This window comes from Leucopleurus acutus (assembly GCF_964270905.1).
Source record: "Leucopleurus acutus genome assembly, chromosome: 1".
NCBI classification, from domain to species: Eukaryota; Metazoa; Chordata; class Mammalia; order Artiodactyla; family Delphinidae; genus Leucopleurus; species Leucopleurus acutus.
Window position 1 is genome coordinate 21,193,943 of NC_139142.1, and position 25,081 is coordinate 21,219,023.

Genomic DNA, 25,081 nt, shown 5'->3' on the forward strand with positions numbered 1-25,081 from the left:
TTTTGCAGTACGCGGGGCTCTTACTGTTGTAGCCTCTCCCATTGTGGAGCACAGGCTCCAGACGCACAGGCTCAGCAGCCACGGCTCACGGGCCCAGCCGCTCCGCGGCATGTGGGATCTTCCCGGACCGGGGCACGAACCCGTGTCCCCTGCATCGGCAGGCGGACTCTCAACCACTGCGCCACCAGGGAAGCCCTATCTGATTCTTTTATTTGCATGTCTTTCTGCTCCTTAGCGCAGGTCTACAGTCCAAATATGTTTTGCTCCCTCATCTCTGTCTTCATGGACTTGGAAACAGTGATAAATGTAATGTAGCTTGTGAACCTGTCTTTTCCACACTCACTCAGCTACTTCTTGAGTACTTGAGTGCTTGGGTCACACCATCGAGAGTCTTTGGCCTTGAGATTTTGGCCAGAATGGCAAAAACAAATCCACAATATCAAAAATAAAAAGTCATCTATATTTGGCATATATTTGACCTGTCAATATTTTTGCTACCCCATTATAATGTCCCCTGATCTCAAAAGAAATACAGTCTGTAAGTAATGGAAAGAAGGGACATTAAGCCACTGGAAAATTCAAGAGCTCCAGGTGGCTCCAGTTTTCCATTCCTACCTATGGAATTTGGAAAAATACCCAAAGCATATGTAGTACTCTCTATATATTTTTTTATATTTGAAAGGACCTTGAAGAGTTTTGGTATTTATATATCTAAAGCATCACACTTTGATGTTCCCCCAAACTGGTAGGCACAGTACACAAATTTTTGCCAGGGATATACTGAATAGGATTCTAGTCTAGGAAAGCCAGTTAGGCTAGAAATTGACACATATGGGGACTGGGGACTTCCATATATTTACCTCAATATTTGACTTGTTGGCTGGTACAGTAGACACTGGCAGCTTAAGCAGCTATCACATGATTTTATTCAAAAAAAATAACACTGTGCTATAGATGATGGGGGCAGGAGGTGAGGGGAAGGAGACAAAATGTTGAACCTGGATAATTCAGACCATCTACAGAGAACAAATGCACTAGATGATTATTCAACTTACTAACTTGGTTGTTGCTGTGATATGCCAAACAGATGGACAAAGTCAACAGCAGGCATGATGCTAGATTCTAGGTTTCGAAGTTTAGCACCTGCTCTTCACAAGGTCAGAACCTAATAGGGACAATGGTGAAAAGAAGGAAGGACGGAAGGAAGGAAGGGAAAAAGGAAGGAAGGAAGGGAGGGAAGAAGGAAAGGGGAAGGGGAAAAGGGAGGAAATGAGGGAGATGGAGAAATAAAAGTGGGAGATCGATTCTACATGGGGGGTTAAGGAAAGAGGAGATGATGTTTAAACAGGCTCTAGAAAAATGTGTCAGCATTCACCCAAAAGGCAAGGTGATAGGGACTTCCTGGGTGGCGCAGTGGTTATGAATCCACCTGCCAATGCAGGGGACACGGGTTCAATCCCTGGTCCAAGAAGATCCCACATGCTGAGGAGCAACTAAGCCCGTGTGCCACAACTACTGAGCCTGTGCTCTAGAGCCTGCGAGCCACAACTACTGAGCCCACACACCCTAGAGCCTGTGCTCCGCAGCAAGAGAAGCCACCGCAATGAGAAGACCACGCACTGCAAAGAAGAGCAGCCCCCGCTTGCCACAACTAGAGAAAGCCCACGTGCAGCAACAAAGCCCCAATGCAGCCAAAAAAAAAGGCAAGGTGATAAAGGTGTTCCAGGCCACGGGAGCACTTGGGCAAGATATTTGCATTTTCTGTTCTGTAAAACAGAGCTTGCAGTCTGAATGTACTCTTTGAGTAATGAGAAGAAAGACTGCAAAATTAGTACAACATTCCTGAAAAAAAGAAAATACGTTTTAGCAATTGCCTTTTTTAATACTCTAGAACAGTGGTTCTCAAAGAGTGATCTCCAGGCCAGCAGTGTGCACCTCATCTGAGAACCTGTTAGATTCTTAGCCCCCACCTTCTGACTCAGAAACTCTGGGTCTGGGGCAGCAGTGTGTTCTAAGCTGTTCTCCAGAGAATGCTGATGCTTAAGTGTGAGAACAGCTGCCCCAGAGCAAGTAACTTCAAGTCAACCTGTAATGTGCGTTCTGCATCTCGCCAGTGGAAATAATGAAAACTTTCTTAAATCTAATTCATAGAAATGCATCACATTACTGGTTCCTAATCTTCTGTCCATGTATAGCATCAATGCCCATCTTGACAAAACTTTTCACTGTTTCCCAACGAAATAAGTGAAAAAAACCAAGAGTTTTTCATGAAGCAATTTTTTTTATTTGTCAAAGAAATTGAAAGCCCTGTCTCATGAGATTATATCCTTCCTACCGTTTACTGTTAAATCTTCATTCTTTTTATAGAATAATAGTAGTAAAAGAACAATGACTTTTTCCAAATAAATTTAATTGGCAAAATAGATTGCTGCCCTATGGTGGTCCTCAAAAGGTTGGTTTTTTTTTTAATGTATTAGTCCAAAAACCCAGACATCTGTAAACCACTGAAACTGACAGGATATGCATAGCTTTGTCGGGGGAAAAAAACCCCATAGGAATGTATTTTTCCACCTGAGAGTCAATAATGTTTTACTAAGATTTGTATCTATTTGTATTCCAAAAACATCTAAATTAAGTTTGAGATTCATAAAACCAAGTTTTAGTAGTATATAAATGTAATAAATGTCCACCATCTCTAATGATTTTTATTCTAGGACTACCATTTTCTTTATGAACTGTCATTTGGAAGATTTCTTATTTGTGATATAATACATACTATACTGTATCTCCTATGTATATGTGCGGGTGTATTTGTTTGGTAGCTTTTTTGAGATCCCCAAACACCTTGCTGGGAGAAAGGGTGAGTAGAGACAGTATCATAAATAAACTATCATTATTTATAATGTACATTCTTCATTCTCATGCACTAGTGCACAATGTTATTTATTAGTTTAATCACTGTTGTTAGAATTGTTATTATTATTTCATGACATAAAACTGAAAATGGAAATTGGAAAATAGGAAAGAGAAAAATACATTCTATCTTGAGGACATGTAAGATTTACTATACCTAATCTATACATAGATAAACCGTATTTATTGCTATTACAATACCTTATTCATCAATGTATTAAATTGCCTACTATTCCAGTAACCACTGGAGCATTAGTGACCACTGGAACACAAAACTCATTTCTTCTTATCATCTCCACATCCTTCCCTTCTTGTAGTCTTACTATAAACATCCTTGTCCCAGACTTAATAGCTCAAGCCTCAGATTACTGCAGGACAGAGTAGCTACTTCTGCAGGTCCATGGGGTCCAGAGGGTTCAGGGGATTAAAAAATTCTGAGTGAATCAATTCAGACCTCCCCAGCCCAAGTCTCAGGGTCCTCTTTCCTCCCAAGCAGGGTCATGACCTGGTGAGGTGCACCTGCTGGGCTGTGAATTCAACCTCCTCTGGAGATCGCAATTCCTGTAATGAAATACTGAACCTGCTCTTTAGCTTTTTTTGCCCTCTGGCTGCAAGAGAAAAGAATACTTTTATCTACCAAGGAGGACCTCTAGCTTTCACTAGTCAGTGGCCTTAAATGGGCCACTGATCACCCTCAGTCTTTCACCAGTGCGTAGATAGCCCCCAGCAAGAGCTATTCAGTTAGTAGTCCCTACAATAACCACTCCCCAAAACCGTCCCTGTGCCTGAGCTATTGAACCCACCAGTCTGATCTGTTTTACTGGTGTCCCATCCCAGTTCATCACTGGTGAAAGTTCTGATTGCACCGTTACCGCACGCCAAGGACTAGCATTACTCTACCTGCCACCGGCAATGGGGTTTTCACTGCAAGCGGTTTTCTTAGTCTGCTTTCTAGAACAACTGCTGTCTCAACTGGCTTAAGGCAGGTTGCCTAGGAAACAGATGCTGAGATAGTACATTTTCATGTGGAGAGTGTACTGGAGAGCACACTCCTGAACCACACCTTCAGGGGAGAGAGGGGCAGAACTGGACGGAGGGAGGCCTTGCACTGGGGCAGCGACTTCAGCCCGTCCCACGGGAGCTCCAAAACCGACACAGCTCTTAGGGGTTGGCCCACATCTGGGGCAAGAGGACCAGGCCTTTGCACCCCCATCTCAACTGGTCATTGACTAGAGGGCAGAACACTGAATGAGGCAGCTCCCTACCTAGGGATGGACTCAGCCATGAGCTCTCGGCAGGCAATACACCTGGCAGCTGCGGGAACACATGCTGGATCTCAGAGGTGGCATCCGGGCAGTGTACGCACCACAGAGTCCACTTCATCCCTGGGGATCAAGAACCAGGATGGTGCAAATGATAAAGATGGTCAGTGCTTCCCAGCCTGGCATTTGCTGGCTTCTCCAACCTCATCTACTGCAGCGCCTCTACTCAGACTTCTTCAGCCAACTGGTCTCCCTCCCAGATGCTCCCTAAATAACAAAACTGTGCTGCCTCTCAGGCTTGGCTCACTGTTGCCTCCCACCTGGGATACCGTGCTCCTCCCACCTCCTCTCACTGTTTCTCATTCAATCCAAGCCCCAGCTTTTCCAGGAAGTCTTATCAGTGACTCCAGCCTACACTGCCCTCATCCTATAACTCCAACAGCGAACACCCCATACTAATCCTGGGACGCTGAGAAGACCCTGCTTCCACTACGTTTACTACTTTTATATGCATTTTCCCTTACTTTGACCAGACTTTAAGTTCCGCTACTTGCTAGGATGCAACCTTGGAAAGAGTGAGAAGGTCTCTGAGCCTCACCTCCTCCATTTGTGTTTAAACCTAGAACATATTCACTTATTACCTGAATGAATATCTGAGCACCTACTACGTGTCAAGCCTAACAACAGTCCATTTCTTCAGAACTGGGGGGGAGGCGGGGGTGGGGGGGGGCAGGGTGATCTTGTTTATGGAATCTTTGGCTCAGAATATAAAAGCCAGGGAGGCCAACGGACTTGCCACAGCCTTGGGGGGAGGACAAAATGGGAACAAGTTAAGGAAAAGGGAAATTCTGGAGAAAATGGACCTGGAGGTGAGCAAACCCAACTCCATACCCACCTTCTTCTGCTCTGACCAACTTTCTCTGAGAGCCATTACTAATACCTGATGTCTAGAGTTATCAACTTTAACCCAATTCTCCCAAGTCCCCAAGAACATGTTCCTCCTCTCTCCAAATATAAAAAGAAGTTCAGAAAAAAACCAGCAAAAATAGAAATTAAAGCCAGTGGGGAGGAGAGAGTAACTTTGAGAGTCTGTCTTTAAATTTGTGCTAGTTCCTTTAGATTTTAGGGCCTCGAGGCAATGAGCATTTTTTATTCCCAATTTACTTTAAGCACCCACCTCCCTCACAGGTGTCATCGGCTTCAAAATTGTGCCCTTAGAATGAACTTCTCCAGGGCTGGAGTAAATAAACATCCCTCTCCTATGAGATCATGTCTCCTTTTCATAAAGTATCTTTGTTCCATTCTCCTGGAATTTCTAAACGTGTGCTTTCTCGATTTTGCAAATGGGAAGACCCTGGAGAAAGGAAAAGAGTGAGCAGAGAAGAGGGCAGGTGGGCCTTAAGATAAAAATGTGGCAAAGCACAAATCTCAGCCCAGTCCTGTCAGAGCGTCTGCAAGGGGCTTGTCTCAAAAGAAGCGCAAACTTCCAAGACACAGACTTTCAGTCCCACAGGAGGGAATCGCGGTCGGTCAAATCCACCAACTGCAGGCTAAAGACCTGCCTGCCCTGAAGCCTCTATGAACTAACTGCTTATACCCTGCAGTACCTCATCACCAACGCTCTCACTCCCAGGGTCTTGAAACAAACCCACAGGTGAGACCTCAACACTTATGTCAGGGATCCACCTTTTTTCTGACTGTACTGCTCTCAACTCCCTCACTGCTGACCACACCCTGCCCTTGGCTCCTTGCTTCAGTGTCCAGGAGCATTCCAGGTGCCATCTCTGGCTTTGTTCCTCCACGTGGTCTTCTCAAGGCTCAGGAACGCCCATGTTCAAGTCTATTCCATGGACACATCACAGAGAACAGTTATTGACCAGCGGTGCTTCTGGAATTGGACAATGTGCTGATCAGCAGGTGAACCGAGGAGAGGGGAAAAGACAGCAATGTTTCCTGGCAACAAGGAAATGACCGTTTTCCCACAAGGACATGCAGGCTGCTGGAATTACAGCATCCTCATGGAGGGCCCACAGGCTAGGCCAGGGGTGTTGAGGGTCAACTCTTTTTCCCCAGTCTAGTTTCTAAGTTTCCGCACTTCTTTATAAGTCAGTCCTTCCATTCAAACTCCCCTGTTGGCCCAAAGTAGAGGTGCTTATGCTAAGTCAGGATGCTGAGTCCTTTTATCACAGCATCACTACTAATCAGCAATATGTGAAGCAAGCCTTCTCCCCTCTGGGTCACAGTCTTTACCTAGAAAGTGAGGAATGCTGAGCCAACTCACCTCTGCGCTCCCTCCAGCTCTCCGGTACCCAAGATAAGACATGGGCCTCACGCACATGTTCGTCTCTTACAGCATCAGGGCTAGAACATCCCACCTCTCCCTCTGAATAAAGTTTAATTCATGTTTAAGTTTGCAGGTGCCCCAGTGGACGCCCTGCGTGGGTCGATAATTGGCCAATTTGAAATAAAGACAGCAGTAAGGAAAAGAGAGCACACTTTTCAGGCAACAGCTAGTCGGTGGTCATTCCAGAGAAGAGGAATAGGTTTGCCCTGCTCATCATGTGCTCCAATAGCAATTACCTCCCTTGAACTGTTCATTGCTCTTTACACATAGGTCATCTGAGTCAAACCCAACCAAGCTGTCCATAGGATCTCCACTTCCTAGAGAAGGCAACTGTAGGTAGAAGAGCAGGAATTTGACTTTAAACTTCATGCTCTTTCAACTTTACTGTGCCTGCCTGTCTTAGAGCACCAAGGGAAGGGTCAGACCAGCATGGTTACGGACATTATAATGTGCAGCTACTTTTTAGCCACACTAGTTTTATGTTTTACCTATTGTCTGGGCATCCTATCCTCTTCCTATTAATAAAACAAAATCAATCTGCTCTTATTTTTGGTATAAAGCTTTTATTGTTTCACCAGTTTTCATTGATATATTTCCCCCTGTGATGAACACTTAATAAGTAGAATAAAATTCAATTACAAAGTCAATGAAAAAATTAACACCTATGAGTGTTCCCAGACTTTACTAGGTGTTACACTTCAAGGGGAAAATTGAGTCATGGCATATTTAAGTATATGCAATGATGAATAGGTCTGTCTGTTCTCTTGAAATTTCTATGATTCTCCCAATGCCTTGAAAAAGACTCCTAATACCCAGACGCTGTCACCTTTCTCCTGGACCACCCAAGAGTGGCCGTTTGCCACGCCAGCCTGTCATCCTGTGGCTTACTATGACGAATCCTACAACCCATTCTGGCCAGCCAGTCCTATCAACCTGTCCTTGAATTTATGGCAGGCCACAAATGACACTCGCATGATTGCTATTCAGTTGATAAAAAGCAGATATTCTCAACTTATCCTTCTGATTTTTCTCTCTTCAAATTTTTTTAAAATTAAAAAAATATAGAAAATTACAAAGAAAAGCCTAATAATCATCCAATTTCCACCCACCCAGAATTAACCACTGTTAACACATCATATTGATTTCCACTCTTTTCTTTGGTTTTTAAATAAAAATCACTCATTTTGATAAAAATGGTACATACCTATTAGAAAAATGGAAAGAATGCAGAAAAATCACAAAGCCAAAGGTAAAAAAAAATCCAAATCCCATAGCCAGGAATAACTGTTAGTATTAAGTTAAAATGATCACACATGCCTTTCTAGGCATAAATACAGAAAGAAGGAAAGATAGATGAATGAAAAAGAGAAAAAGGGGAAATGTGGTTATTAAAGTGAGCTTATTTTTAATATATGAATTTTTCATTAAAAAGTATTAGTTTCAAATTTACTTTCATTTTACAAAAGTAAAGGAAACTATGGTGAAATAGAAGGAGTTATTTAACATCAAACAAGTGTTTTCTCACTTTCTCAAAAAAAATTATTTTAAAGGTCTCTCTTAAGAAATGAATTTATTAAAAACATCGGGGAATTGCAGTCTTTTTTAAGGCTGCATATTTCGGTAGAGTTTCTCTTCACTCTGTTATTTCTACATTTCTTCCTCTTCTTTCCCCCTCTTCTTGATATTTGCTAGTTATATTATTATTTTTACATGGTCTATGTTTATAACATTTACATTTGTTCTTTACCTGTATGTCCCATAGTTAACTAGTATTAATTCTACATTTACATGAATTCAGTTTTCACCACCAATATTTACCAGGGCTTCTAACATTCCTGTATTCTGTATTTTGATTCATACATTAAATGGCTGGCTTTACTTGCATGTAGTTTTTTTCCAAGAAGTTCCTACAGGTGCTATTAAGTTCTTTTGTGTTTCAAAGTCCCTTTGCACCTGAACATCATCTTAGATAGGTAAAAGAGTCCAAGGTCAAATATTTCCCTGTCAGGATTTTAGAGGTCTGGTTCCATTGTCTTCTGCCATTAAATACTGTTGTGGAGAAATCTGAGACCAACCGGTGGTTTTTTTCTCCTTGTAGAGGACTTGCTTTTTCTCTTTAGATTCCTACAGAATTATTTCTTTATCATTGAATTTCACCTTCTTCACTAAAATATGTCTTAGTGTTGAGCTTTATGCTTCTAATTTTCCTAGAATACAGTATGCCCTTTGGATTTGCAGACTCAGTTTTGTTTTCAGTTTAGAGAACATTTTCTTCATTATCTCCCTGAACACTTCAGAGATACCCAATACTTTTATGTTGAATTTTTTTGCATTTTATATCTATTAGCTTCAATTTACTTGCTTTTTTTTAAGATTTTTTTTTTTTTGATGTGGAACATTTTTAAAGTCTTTACTGAATTTGTTACAATATTGCTTCTGCTTTATGTTTTGGTTTCTTGGCCCGGAGGCATGTGGGATCTTAGCTCCCTGACCAGAGGTTGAACCTGCACCCCCTGCACTGGAAGGCAAAGTCTTAACCACTGGACCACCAGTGAAGTCCCCAATTTATTTGCTTTAATGTTTGTTTTCTTAATTACATTTACCAAGATTGTCTCAAGCCTTTCTTCTGGGTTAATAATTCAAATTTCAGCAATGTTTAAATTTTGTTCTTTGCTGTTACCAGTTATTAGTTCTATAGTGACATTATTTAGTTCTTGAACTTAATTCCATAGCTCTTCCGTAACTCTCTGATTTTACTCTAATGTTTTATTATCTTTAAGTTCTTGACTGATTATATTTATTCTCTTATAACAAACTGTTCTATAACATAAAGTGACTACAAAGAATTTTCTTCTGTTTCTTGAGTTATGTTTTCTTCTGAAATGAAGTCTGTGTATTATACTTCTTGCTTGCTTGCTTTGGTTTGTGGTTTGCTTGTTGTTTCTTTTGTTGTAGTAGGTTTGCATTGTTGCCATGCTATTTATATTTTGCTCATGCTTGACAGCCCTGAGCAGACTTTCTATCTGATCTGATGCAGTGGGCTGACTGCTTGACTCTCTTTGCACTGCATCTGAGACTTCTAGTTTCCTGTCCAAGACTCAAATGGAAGAACTCACCTGAGATGGTGAGCAGGGCACATTTGGTTGGAAAACCTAATCCTGCTCTCTCTTCCACTATTTGGTATCTGTACTGCACAAAGGGCCACTTTACCCGATTTCACGCACATGGCAATGTGTGTATCTCACTCCCATTGCTGGGTGACCCTGGGTTTCACCAGGTGACCTTGGGCTTCAGCAGGCTTCTCCAATTCCATGCCTGACCGTGGAGCTACCCCCACTCATTGCTTTCTTTCAGTATCCATTCCACTATTCCTCAGTCAGATGAAGAAAAATAAAGGTCAGTTTGCTCAGTTGGCTTCTCTTCAAATTTGGAGCTATCAGTGAGAATTCTCAGAATTTTGTTGTCTCACCAGTCTAGCTTCTGGAGAGTCTGGGCCTGGCTAGGATTCTGCACTGTTCCTGCATCTTCTGAGTCTTTCCATAAAGACTAGGTTTTTTGTTTGTTTGCTTGTTTGTTTGTTTTGCGGTACGCGGGCCACTCACTGCTGTGGCCTCTCCCCTTGCGGAGCATAGGCTCCGGACGCGCAGGCTCAGCGGCCATGGCTCACGGGCCCAGCCGCTCCACGGCACATGGGATCCTCCTGGACCAGGGCACAAACCCGTGTCCCCTGCATCAGCAGGCAGACTCTCAACCACCGCGCCACCCGGGAAGCCCAAGACTAGTTTTCTAAAGTTATTGTTAAAGTTAAAGTTATTGTATCTTATATCTGTAAGTCTATAACTAGATAGCTAGATAATTATATAGATAAATGTTATCTATATATAGAGAGATAGATACTATATACCTATAATCTTATAACTATATCTCTTTCCTCCTTTGGTTACTGTTTATGATTTTTCTTTATTTCATTAGGTTTTAGGGGAAAGATGCAGTTTGAGTCTGCCACGTTAACCCAAAGTCTCCAAATTTTCCTAGAAGATGTGAAATTGTACAAGACATGCCCACGTGCACTCAGAGTTGTGAGAAATTTCTGGCACACTAGCTGTACCTCCCTCCTTTCCTACTCAAGAATGCATACAGGTGGGGGTGCTGGGAAGATGGCGGAAGAGTAAGACGCGGAGATCACCTTCCCCCTCACAGATACACCAGAAATACATCTACACGTTCAACAACTCCTACAGAACACCTACTGAATGCTGGCAGAAGACCTCAGACCTCCCAAAAGGCAAGAAACTACCCACGTACCTGGGTAGGGCAAAAGAAAAAAAAGAAAAAACAGAGACAAAAGAATAGGGACGGCACCTGCACCAGTGGTAGGGAGCTGTGAAGGAGGAAAGGTTTCCACACACTAGGAAGCCCCTTCGCGGGCGGAGACTGCGGGAGATGGAGGGGGGAGCTTCGAAGCCGCGGAGGAGAGCACAGCAACAGGGGTGCGGAGGGCAAAGCGGAGAGATTCCCGCACAGAGGATCGGTGCCGACCTGCACTCACCAGCCTGAGAGGCTTGTCTGCTCACCCGCCGGGGTGGGCGGGGCTGGGAGCTGAGGTTCGGGCTTCGGTCAGAGTGCAGGGAGAGGACTGGGGTGGGCGGCTCGAACACAGCCTGAAGGGGTTAGTGCACCACAGCTAGTCGGGAGGGAGTCTGGGAAAAAGTCTGCACCTGCTGAAGAGGCAAGAGACTTTTTCTTCCCTCTTTGTTTCCTGGTGCGCGAGGAGAGGGATTTAAGAGCGCTGCTTAAAGGAACTCCAGAGACGAGTGCGAGCCGTGGCTAAAAGCGCGAACCCCAGAAACGGGTGCGAGCCGCGGCTAAAAGCGCGGACCCCAGAGACGGGCGCGAGCCGCAGCTAAAAGCGCGGACCCCAGAGACGTGCACGAGCCATGGCTAAAAGCGCGGACCCCAGAAACGGGCGGGAGATGCTAAGGCTGCTGCTGCCGCCACCAAGGGGCCTGTGTGCGAGCACAGGTCAAAATCCACACCCCTCTTCCGGGGAGCCTGTGCAGCCCGCCACTGCCAGGGTCCCGGGATCCAGGGACAACTTCCCAGGGAGAACGCACGGCGGGCCTCAGGCTGGTGCAACGTCATGCCAGCCTCTGCCGCCGCAGGCCCACCCCGCACGCCATGCCCCTCCGTCTCCCCAGCCTGAGTGCGCAGAGCCCCCGAATCAGCGGCTCCTTTAACCCCGTCTTGTCTGAGCAAAAAACAGACGCCCTCCAGCGACCTACACGCAGAGGCGGGGCCAAATCCAAAGCTGAGTCCCTGTGAGCTGTGAGAACCAAGAAGAGAAAGGGAAATCTCTCCCAGCAGCCTCAGAAGCAGCGGATTAAAGCTCCACAATCAACTTGATGTACCCTGCATCTGTGGAATACCTGAATAGACAACGAATCATCCCAAATTGAGGAGGTGGACTTGAGAGCAAGATTTATGATTTTTTCCCCTTTTCCTCTTTTTGTGAGTGTGTATGTGTATGCTTCTGTGTGAGATCTTGTCTGTATACCTTTGCTTCCACCATTTGTCCTAGGGTTCTATCCATCCAATGTTTTTGTTTTTTTAATTTTTTCTTAATAATTAATTTTGATAACTCTATTATACTTTACTTTTCTTTCTTTCTTTCTTTCTTTCTTTCTTTCTTTCTTTCTTTCTTTCTTCCTTTCTTTCTTTCCTTCCTTCCTTCCTTCCTTCCTTCCCTCCTTTAGACAACAAATCATCCCAAATTGAGGAGGTGGACTTTGAGAGCAAGATTTATGATTTTTTCCCCTTTACCTCTTTTTGTGAGGGTGTATGTGTATGCTACTGTGTAAGATTTTGTCTGTATAGCTTTGCTTCCACCATTTGTCCTAAGGTTCTATCCGTCCCTTTTTTTTTCTCTAAATAATTATTTTTAATTCAATAACTTTATTATACTTTATTTTATTTTACTGTATCTTCTTTCTTTCTGTCTTTTTTCCTTCCTTCCCTCCTTCCTTCCTTCCTTCCTTCCTTCCTCCCTCCCTCCCTCCTTTCTTTCCTTCTGGCTTCTTTCCTTCTTTTCCTTTCTTCCTTCCTTCCTTCCTTCCTTCCTTCCTTCCTTCCTTCCTTCCTTCCTTCCTTCTCTTCTTTCTTTCTTCTTCTTACTTCTACTAATTTTCTCTACTTTTTCTCCCTTTTATTCTGAGCCATGTGGATGAAAGGTTCTTGGTGCTGCAGCCAGGAGTCAATGCTGTGCCTCTGAGGTGGGAGAGCCAACTTCAGGACACTGGTCCACAAGAGACCTCCTAGCTCCACATAATATCAAACGGCGAAAATCTCCCAGAGACCTCCATCTTAACACCAGCACCCAGCTTCACTCAACGACCAGCAAGCTACAGTGCTGGAAAACCTATGCCAAACAACTAGCAAGACAGGAACACCATCCCACCCGTTAGCAGAGAAGTTGCCTAAAATCATAATAAGTCCACAGAAACCCCAAAACACACCACCAGACATGGACCTACCCACTAGAGAGACAAGATCCAGCCTCATCCACCACAACACAGGCACTAGTCCCCTCCACCAGGAAGCCTACACAACCCACTGAACCAACCTTAGCCACTGGGGACAGACATCAAAAACAATGGGACTACGAACCTGCTGCAGCCTGCAAAAAGGAGACCCCAAACACAGTAAGATAAGCAAAATGAGAAGACAGAAAAACACAGAGCAGATGAAGGAGCAAGATAAAAACGCACCAGACCTAACAAATGAAGAGGAAATAGGCAGTCTACCTGAAAAAGAATTCAGAATAATGATAGTAAAGATGATCCAAAATCTTGGAAATAGAATGGACAAAATGCAAGAAACATTTAACAAGGACCTAGAAGAAATAAAGATGAAACAAGCAACGATGAACAACACAACAAATGAAATTAAAAATACTCTACATGGGATCAATAGCAGAATAACTGAGGCAGAAGAACGGATAAGTGACCTGGAAGATAAAATAGTGGAAATAACTAACACAGAGCAGAATAAAGAAAAAAGAATGAAAAGAACTGAGGACAGTCTCAGAGACCTCTGGGACAACATTAAACACACCAACATTCAAATTATAGGGGTTCCAGAAGAAGAAGAGAAAAAGAAAGGGACTGAGAAAATATTTGAAGAGATTATAGTTGAAAACTTCCCTAATATGGGAAAGGAAATAGTTAATCAAGTCCAGGAAGCACAGAGAGTCCCATACAGAATAAATCCAAGGAGAAATACGCCAAGACACATATTAATCAAACTGTCAAAAATTAAATACAAAGAAAGCATATTAAAAGCAGAAAGGGAAAAACAACAAATAACACACAAGGGAATCCCCATAAGCTTAACAGCTGATCTCTCAGCAGAAACTCTGTAAGCCAGAAGGGACTGGCAGGACATACTGAAAGTGATGAAGGAGAAAAACCTACAACCAAGATTACTCTACCCAGCAAGGATCTCATTCAGATTTGATGGAGGAATTAAAACCTTTACAGACAACCAAAAGCTGAGAGAGTTCAGAACCACCAAACCAGCTTTACAACAAATGCTAAAGGAACTCCTCTAGACAAGAAACACAAGAGAAGGAAAAGACCTATAATAACGAACCCAAAACAATTAAGAAAAAGGGAATAGGAACATACATATCGACAATTACCTTAAATGTAAATGGACTAAATGCTCCCACCAAAAGACACAGATTGGCTGAATGGATACAAAAACAAGACCCATATATATGCTGTCTATAAGAGACCCACTTCAGACCTAGAGACACATACAGACTGAAAGTAAGGGGATGGAGAAAGATATTCCATGCAAATGGCATCCAAAAGAAAGCTGCAGTAGCAATTCTCATATCAGACAAAATAGTCTTTAAAATAAAGACTATTAGAAGAGACAAAGAAGGACACTACATAATGTTCAAGGGATCAATCCAAGAAGAAGATATAACAATTATAAATATTTATGCACTCAACATAGGAGCACCTCAATACATAAGGCAAAAACTAACAGCCATAAAAGGGGAAATCGACAGTAACACATTCATAGTATGGGACTTCAACACCCCACTTTCACCAATGGACAGATCATCCAAAATGAAAATAAATAAGGAAACACAAGCTTTAAATGATACATTAAACAAGATGGACTTAATTGATATTTATAGGACATTCCATCCAAAAACAACAGAATACACATTTTTCTCAAGTGCTCATGGAACATTCTCCAGGATAGATCATATCTTGGGTCACAAATCAAGCCTTGGTAAATTTAAGAAAAGTGAAATTGTATCAAGTATCTTTTCCAACAACGCCATGAGACTAGATATCAATTACAGGAAAAGATCTGTAAAAAATACAAACACATTGAGGCTAAACAATACACTACTTAATAACGAAGTGATCACTGAAGAAATCAAAGAGGAAACAAAAAATACCTATAAACAAATGACAATGGAGACAAGATGACCCAAAACCTATGGGATGCAGCAAAAGCAGTTCTAAGAGGGAAGTTTATAGCAATATAATCCTACCTTAAGAAGCAGGAAATATCTCAAACAAACAACCTAACCTTGCACCTCAAGCAATTAGAGAAAGAAGAACAAAAAAAAACCAAAGTTAGCAGAAGGAAAGAAATCATAAAGATCAGATCAGAAATAAATGAAAAAGAAATGAAGGAAACAATAGCAAAGATGAATAAAACTAAAAGCTGGTTCTTTGAGAAGATAAACAAAATAGATAAACCATTAGCCAGACTCATCAAGAAAAAGAGGGAGAAGACTGAAATCAATAGAATTAGAAATGAAAAAGGAGAAGTAACAACTGACACTGCAGAAATACAAAAGATCATGAGAGATTACTACAAGCAACTCTATGCCAATAAAATGAACAATCTGGAAGAAATGGACAAATTCCTAGAAATGCACAAACTGCAAAGACTGAATCAGGAAGAAATAGAAAATATGAACAGACCAATCACAAGCACTGAAATTGAAACTGTGATTAAGAATCTTCCAACAAACAAAAGCCCAGGACCAGATGGCTTCACAGGCGAATTCCATCAAACATTTAGAGAAGAGCTAACACCTGTGCTTCTCAAACTCTTCCAAAATATAGCAGAGGGAGGAACACTCCCAAATTCCTTCTACGAGGCCACCATCACCTTGATACCAAAACCAGACAAGGATGTCACAAAGAAAGAAAACTACAGGCCAATATCACTGATGAACGTAGATGCAAAAATCCTCAACAAAATACTAGCAAACAGAATCCAACAGCACATTAAAAGGATCATACACAATGATCAAGTGGGGTTTATTCCAGGAATGAAAGGATTCTTCAATATACGCAAATCTATCAATGTGATAAACCATATTAACAAATTAAAGGAGAAAAACCATATGATCATCTCAATAGATGCAGAGAAAGCTTTTGACAAAATTCAACACCCATTTATGATAAAAACCCTGCAGAAAGTAGGCATAGAGGGAACTTTCCTCAACATAATAAAGGCCATATATGACAAGCCCACAGCCAACATCATCCTCAATGGTGAAAAACTGAAAGCATTTCCACTAAGATCAGGAACAAGACAAGGTTGCCCACTCTCACCACTCTTATTCAACATAGTTTTGGAAGTTTTAGCCACAGCAATCAGAGAAGAAAAGGAAGTAAAAGGAATCCAAATCGGAAAAGAAGAAGTAAAGCTGTCACTGTTTGCAGATGACATGATACTATACATAGAGAGTCCTAAAGATGCTACCAGAAAACTACTAGAGCTAATCAATGAATTTGGTAAAGTAGCAGGATACAAAATTAATGCACAGAAAACTCTGGCATTCCTATACACTAATGATGAAAAATCTGAAAGTGAAATCAAGAAAACACTCCCATTTACTACTGCAACAAGAAGAATAAACCTACCTAAGGAGAGACCTACCTAGGAATAAACCTACCTAAGGAGACAAAAGACCTGTATGCAGAAAATTATAAGACACTGATGAAAGAAATTAAAGGTGATACAAATAGATGGAGAGATATACCATGTCCTTGGATTGGAAGAATCAACCTTATGAAAATGACTCTACTACCCAAAGCAATCTATAGATTCAATGCAATCCCTATCAAACTACCACTGGCATTTTTCACAGAACTAGAACAAAAAATTTCACAATTTGTATGGAAACACAAAAGACCCCGAATAGCCAAGGCAATCTTGAGAACGAAAAATGGAGCTGGAGGAATCAGGCTCCCTGACTTCAGACTATACTACAAAGCTACAGAAATCAAGGCAGTATGGTACTGGCACAAAAACAGAAAGATAGATCAATGGAACAGGATAGAAAGCCCAGAGATAAACCCACGCACATATGGACACCTTATCTTTGATAAAGGTGGCAGGAATGTACAGTGGAGAAAGGACAGTCTCTTCAATAAGTTGTGTGGGGAAAACTGGACAGGTACATGTAAAAGTATGAGATTAGATCACTCCCTAACACCATACACAAAAATAAGCTCAAAATGGATTAAAGACCTAAATGTAAGGCCAGAAACTATCAAACTCTTAGAGAAAAACATAGGCAGAACACTCTATGACATAAATCACAGCAAGATCCTTTTTGACCCACCTCCTAGAGTAATGGAAATAAAAACAAAAATAAACAAATGGGACCTAATAAAACTTAAAAGCTTTTGTGCAGCAAAGGAAACCATAAACAAGACCAAAAGACAAGCCTCAGAATGGGAGAAAATATTTGCAAATGAAGCAACTGACAAAGGATTAATTTCCTAAATTTACAAGCAGCTCATGCAGCTCAATAACAAAAAAAAAAACAACCCAATCCAAAAATGGGCAGAAGACCTAAATAGACATTTCTCCAAAGAAGATATACAGACTGCCAACAAACACATGAAAGAATGCTCAACATCATTAATCATTAGAGAAATGCAAATCAAAACTACAATGAGATATCATCTCACACCAGTCAGAATGGCCATCATCAAAAAATCTAGAAACAATAAATGCTGGAGAGGGTGTGGAGAAAAGGGAATACTCTTGCACTGCTGGTGGGAATGTGAATTGGTTCAGCCACTATGGAGAACAGTATGGAGGTTCCTTAAAAAACTACAAATAGAACTACCATATGACCCAGCAATCCCACTACTGGGCATATACCCTAAGAAAACCAAAATTCAAAAAGAGCCATGTACCAAAATGTTCATTGCAGCTCTATTTACAATAGCCTGAGATGGAAACAACCTAAGTACCCATCATCGGATGAATGGATAAAGAAGATGTGGCACATATATACAATGGAATATTACTCAGCCATAAAATGAAACGAAATTGAGCTATTTGTAATGAGGTGGATAGACCTAGAGTCTGTCATACAGAGTGAAGTAAGTCAGAAAGAGAAAAACAAATACCATATGCTAACACATATATATGGAATTTAAGAAAAAAAAAATGTCATGAAGAACCTAGGGGTAAGACAGGAATAAAGACAGAGCTACTGGAAAACGGACTTGAGGATATGGGGAGGGGGAAGGGTGAGCTGTGACAGGGCGAGAGAGAGTCATGGACATGTACACACTAACAAACGTAAGGTAGATAGCTAGTGGGAAGTAGCCGCATGGCACAGGGATATCGGCTCTGTGCTTTGTGACCGCCTGGAGGGGTGGGATAGGGAGGGTGGGAGGGAGGGAGACGCAAGAGGGAAGAGATATGGGAACATAGGTATATGTATAACTGATTCACTTTGTTATAAAGCAAAAACTAACACACCATTGTAAAGCAATTATACCCCAATAAAGATGTTAAAAAAAAAAAAAAGAATGCATATAAGTAGAGCAAGTGAGAGCCACCCACTCATTCAGTAACGACCAGTTGAGCAACTACTCTGTGGTATACACTGTACCAGAGACTAAAATAGCAATGAGGACAACGGGGCATAGTCTGAGCCCTTATGGAGCTTAGAGCCTAGTGGAGTACACAGACACTAATCAAAGAATCACACAAATAACTTAAAACTATCTCAATTTTATAAAATGAAAGGAATTCTGTGGACAGATTGGTGGTGATGGTGACGCAACGATGTGAATGTCCTTAATGCCCCCGAACTGTACACTAAAAAATAGTTAAGTTGGCAAATTCTGTCATGTGTACTTTGTCATAATTCTTTTAAATGAGAGTAAGTATTATGAGAGGGAGAAAAATCGTGCTGTGAAAGCATAGATGAGGGCAGGTCAGAAGACCCTTCCCTGAGGAAGAAATGATTGAGCTGAAATCCAAAGGAACAATAGCATGGAAGTTGTTATAGGATAACCTTGAAACTACTCCAATTTATAAAAAGGATAAATCATTCACAAATGTGGGTGCTTTATTATTGGTGTGGCAGGATAATGTATTTGAAATACTAACCGATATTTTTTCCCTGTATTTCCTTTCACTCTTCTATCCTTCTCCCCGCACCCAAGCAGCAAGTTTAGCCTGTGCTTATTTTGGAGTAAGAAGGGAGGTAGAGAGTCACAGCAAGGGGAAAATCCTGCAGCCTTTAAGATTCATTCTAGATTTGGGTTTTTGCATAAGACTAGGAATTTAGGTGAAAGAGAATTTGGGATATCAGTTTTTAGAGAGAAATCATGGATAAAAGAGCAAGGATTTCTCCCAATCCTAGACTTAAAAGAATTTTTAAGCTTGAAATAGTGTACCGGGGAAGCAATGAGATCCTAGAAGCTAGGAATGCTGAGAAAGGGGCACTTTAACCCCAAGGAGGCACTAAAATCCCAGGGAGGTGTGAGACGAGGCATCTGGGAGCAGGAAAGAGGATCCCCATTCTCAGGGAAGAACCTTTGGAGGAGGCAGCAAGATGCAAAGAAGAAAAGGCTACCTGGTGTTTCCGGGACAGCTAGACAGGGCTACTGCGGCCTCACAGAGTGTGAAAGATTAATTCCTGTGCCCCTAGAGGCACAGGAGGTAGTAGAATGAGCTAATGAGTCTGCAACTTATGGGAGAGAGGATGGATGTCTCCTTGTCAACCTGAGCGAACTGATAACCAAGTACCAGATGAGTCATGGACTTCTAAACAGATGCCTTCGGCCCAGATGACATCAATGACTTGAAAGACCGCCCCCAGCAACTCACCAGTGCCTTCACATCACCCCCTGCTGCACCACCCAATGCAGAATTAGAGCCATGAACTGACTGAGATGAAGTTTCCGCCCTCCTAACAGAATCAGGGAACAAAATAAAATTAGAATGACTCAAAGGAGGATAAAGCAAGCTACAGCTTTTGCTCCCTGATTTCCAGGCTGAGATTCATGGTAATAGCAAATTTCCTCTTGTGTACTCTTTATAATTCTTAGTAACACACCTGTGTGTCATGGCACAAAGGTTTAGAATCACTGATATTCATGTTCCCTGCTGGGACATCACATTGGCAAAGTCCAGCCTCAGCCATGGGCGAGGGCCAGCTCTGGGCCATTCCTAGGGACCTACAATAGTTCCAGATCCAGGGGTGAGAATGGGTAGCCCTGCCCTATTATTGTGCCGCTTCTTTCCTATTTGTTACTTTCATTTAGGAATTTGATAAATCTCATATATTACTAACAGTGATGATGTCCTGATTTGTCTTTTTTTTTAACCTCCTGCTGAATATTCAACACCTAGAACAGCGTCTGGTACATAGTAGGTATTCAATAAATATCTGTTGAATAAAAGATTGTCTTATACAGAGTAAAGAATTTGTACAAACTTCAAATGACTGCCAGGAGGCCCGGGTTGAACAGCTGGGCCAACTCCCCATGAAATTCTGGATATACCCACAGACAGCCTGATGCTTTTAGATAACATAGCCTAATTTTTAAGACTCAAAAAGTCAGATCCAGCCGAGTCCTAATTGCAAAAATATTCTCAACATCTGGAAATGTGGAACACTTAACTGATCATTCCTATCGATACCCAGTTGAATAGAAGCCTGGAGGTTAGCACCTGCCGCTTTTAAAGTATTATACTAAGCTGTTTAGGCCTTTAAATGTTGCATTAAACTCACAGTACGAGGGTAACGCTGTGTTCAAGGCTGAAAGCCATCTGTGTGGTGAGAAAGGCGAGTTCCAAACACTGTGGTTATGCCGCCCTCTCGTGGCGAAAGGCCACAGCATCTGAAACATTTCCGTGGAAAAACTTCCTATACTGACCACATTCTGTGACTCTGTAAACTTAACAGATGTTATTTACTTCATTTAGTCTTCATAACAACCCTACTCTCAAGGATGCTACTAATATCCCCACATTACAGATGAGAAAACTAAGGCTCAGAGAAGTGAGCAAGCCCAGTTCACTCTGGAGGTAGTAAGTGAAAGAGCTAGGATTCAGACCCAGGTGTGTCTGATTCCAAAGCCCATACGCTTTCCACTACATCATACAAATGACTGTTGTTCATAGTTGTAGCTCCAGCATCCTACAGATAGTGGATACTCACAAAATATTTGTTGGGTGGATGAATAAGAGTAGCAGCAGTTGTAGCTTTGCAACAGCAGTATTTTATATGTATACACACACATACACATATATATATACACATATATAATTAATATATATATATATCACGTGTTGATCGCCTGCCATGCACACATATCATCTGAGTATGCGCAAGCAGGGCAAAGTTGACATGTTCTGATATATTTTTTAGCTCACTATTTTAAAGCATTTAAGCCTCCTCTTTTTATAAACACACAAATTTATCATTCAACAAGCATTCATTAAGAAACTACTATGGGCCAAATACAGTTCAGGCTTTGGTGAAGCTTGGATGATGTGTCTCAAGCCTCATAGCCACTTTGCTGCCTTCACTTCACATCGCTATGAGCTGGAACTGGACCTCAGTCCTGCACCTATTTGCTGTGTAGTTCTGGAGGACGGACCTTGGTTATTAACATCCTAGATTATCTACATTACTTAACAGTTTGTAGCATGTAATAGCACTTTAAAAGGGGAAGGGTAGGGGTGGGGGAACTTGCATTGTGTTTTTTAACTGCACTCATCAAAACAGCCCTGGTAAAATTGTCAGTGTTTGTAAATCTAAACCTCAGGCAGTTTTTGTAACTGTCGAGGAGCCTGCTTCAGAAGTCATGAGCCCATGACAAGACTCAGGATTAAAGCATAAAGACCCCAAAGCCACTGCCTGCTTCCCAGCTTAATGAGCCACTCGACAGCCAGACATTCAGGAAGAATGAGCAAGGAATGGGAAATGTGAGGGAAGAAGTGTTAGGGTATCTATCCAACAGATGTTCTATTCAATTCAAAATTGAAAATATATGAGTACAGGTTATGTAAGCAAGGTTCAGAGAGCGAGAAATACAAGTCATTAAATCCCTATTTGTAAAACAACAAGGAAACTGAATAATCACCAAGATTCCTTTCATCTCCAAGATATTCTGATTGCAATTAGAAGAAAATTGGGGCTTTCCTGGTGGCGCAGTGGTTAAGAATCTGCCTGTCAATGCAGGGGACACGGGTTCGAGCCCTGGTCTGGGAAGATCCCACATGCCGCGGAGCAGCTAAGCCCGTGCGCCACAACTACTGAGCCTGCGGTCTAGAGACCACGAGCCACAACTCCTGAAGCCTGTGTGCCTACAGCTGATGCTCCGCAACAAGAGAAGCCACTGCAATGAGAGGCATGTGCACCACAACGGAGAGTAGCCCCTGCTCACCACAACTAGAGAAAGCCCACGCGCAGCAACAAAGACCCAATGCAGCCAAAACTAAATTAATTAATTTTTTAAAAAGTCACAGGAAAATTGCCTTTGTTTTCTTTTCTCTGAGATCAGAGAAGCAATGTTAAACATACTCCCACCGTGTTCTGAAATCTCAATCTTCTTTTTTTTACCCGCAAATTTATTTTCAATCAGCCAAGATCTGTTGAATAATGCTATGTGTACTAGCTGAACATAGCTCCGGGGTTGGGTTTGACAGGGAAGGAAAGCTGACATCACTGATTTACACTCTCTCTTCAGCATCACTCCTTTGACCTCCCTGGCTGTGTCTTTCTCTTCTATTTAAAGGGAGGGGGCGCACAGTAGGTAAGCATCTTTCCGAAGGCTGAAAGGCCTCCAAAGTGTGGCAGAGCAGGAGTGAGGAGGTGGCTTTGGTAGTGAGTTAAACCCTAAAGAGGATATTCCTGCCTGAGGAGTGGTCATGAGAAGGGGACAGGCAAGGAGGTCAGTCTTGCAGACTCAGCTGCGCAACTGCAGGAGGCACTGACCTTCCCCTCCTCAAATCCGATGTCCCAGCTTCCAAAGCTGAACCCTCCCTTTCCTCCAGTGTCACTGCATACAAACGAGACTTCCTGAGAGATTGCATACAAATGAAGCTTCCTGAGAGATTACTAAGGAAAGAAAATAGCACTAAAGCCTCTGTGTTCTCTTAACTAGCTCGCCACGGCAGGCAGCCAGAGGTCACACAGTGGGGGCAGGAAGTACACACACAGGATTCATTCATCCTCCTAGAGGCTCTCCTAAGTCATCCCCGGGGGTGTCAGGGGAACAGGAGGCTTCCACAAGGCCTATGCATGGGGACAAGCAGGCAGAGGGATTTGAGGGCACCCTCAGGAGACCCTGCTGCCCAGCAAGTCACATAAACCCCATAGACATCCAGTCTTATCAGAGCACGATGCCTTCAGATTACCAGGTCCTGCTTGACTGCTAGCAAGGTCTTATTATCTTTAGCAAAACTCTGACTCTCTGTGGGTCTGTTATCTTTTCTAAAATGAGAAGGCGGAATTCGATGATACCACAGGATCAATATAGCCCTAAACTTTCCTTTAAAAAAAAGTGAAAGAAATTTGCCATCCTAGGTCACCCCCTTAGTCTTTAAAATCAAATGCTTCAGCAGCTGCAGATTTGCAAACACATTTCCACCTTCTTACCTACTTCCTTGCAAAACTGCTCAAGACATGTAAAATTTGCTTGGCTACTACCTACATTTTTGAAGGCCACTTTGTCCCTGTGGTTGGATTTATTCAATTTCCTATGGTAGCCCTAGTAAAAATGGTATCTAATGTAAAACTGGATGACTAAATAAGGAATGGCTGGGATGCCCGATGTGTATAGACTAGCATACATATATAGTCACTGCCTTAGCTTTATACAGGTCATTTTGGTTTGTGTGCAGATACGTCCTCTTTTAAGTAAACCATACTGAGCAGTCACTCAAAACTCCACATAACCTTGAATTCAAACCAGTGTTTCTTAAAATTCAAACACATGCAATGCTCTTCTGCAAGACGGCCTGGCCTCCAAGCCTAACTGGCAAGTTTCTTTACATTCCTTTAGCCATGGCTTTTTACTCAGCTCCCCTTTGAGCACAAACTTGTTAGTTTTTGCCACTAGCAGCAACCCTTCAAATGAGCTGCAGGATCCTGACTTCAATTTCATTAGAGGTAACAGCGTTTCTATTGGGGGCGGGGGTGGCGGGAAGCTGAAATCTGTATGCCAGGCAAGCCCCTGTGTCTTCCTATACCTCCTCACCTTAATTTACCTTCCACAATCAGGTTCACCTCCACCTGGTCACCTCCAGGGCTCAGACACGGCTGATCCTTCCCCATCCATCCGTCTCACTCTAAGCAACAACCTGGCTTTGCTTACCCACCTTCCAAGAACATATAACGTTTCTACTCTGTCTGAACATTCATTCTGCGCTACCCCAATTTCATTGAATTCGCTCCCTTCTTCTCTCCCTCCCAGTTCAAGACCCCTGGTGACCTCACACAACCTCCCTACCTACCTACCTACCTACCTACCTCTCTCAAGCAAGCCATCTTTTCAAGAGGAGTGAAAATTGGCGTCTCTCATTTAAACCAGAGATCCTAGGATGACAGCAGGCTCAGAACTCTGGAATCTTGGTGATTCCCCCCCAACCCCGACACCTCTACCCTAAATACCCATCTCCATCACCCCCAGCCCAACATGATAGAAAGAAGGACCCGGTTTGGAGGAGGTTATTGAGAGGACGTGACCACCGGTTGACCCACCCGTTGGACTGGGGCAATAAGAGATTCCCAGCCCTCCTCTGTACCTTCTGCCCTGTGGTCCCACACTGGGAGCTGTTTTCAAGGATGCAGCCTTGAGAGAGTAAGGTGCTGTGCTGGCCATCTGGACAGAATGCACCACTGAACCTTGTTAAGGCCTCTAGATTAACTTTTCCGATTCTGGCCGGCGGGGGCAGAATCTACTCGTCTTGGGGCCGCCCAAGACAAGCCTCGTACGTAAGTTTCCTTGCTTATTAAACCTGCCACCTACCAATCTGGAGTGCCTGCCTCTTTCTTCAGTCTCTCCTTGCCCTCCACGTACAGGAGCCAGTTTCAGACTTCACCCAGAGAACTCGCCAGGCTGCGAACCAACCAACACCAGCGAACACGCCGGAAAGAGTCCCCGTTCCCCGCCTTCGTGGCTGCGCAGGCGCGCAGGCAGGCGCCGTGCGTTCGCCTCCGCGACCCAGTCCTGCTGAGCAGTTGGTGCTGCCAACG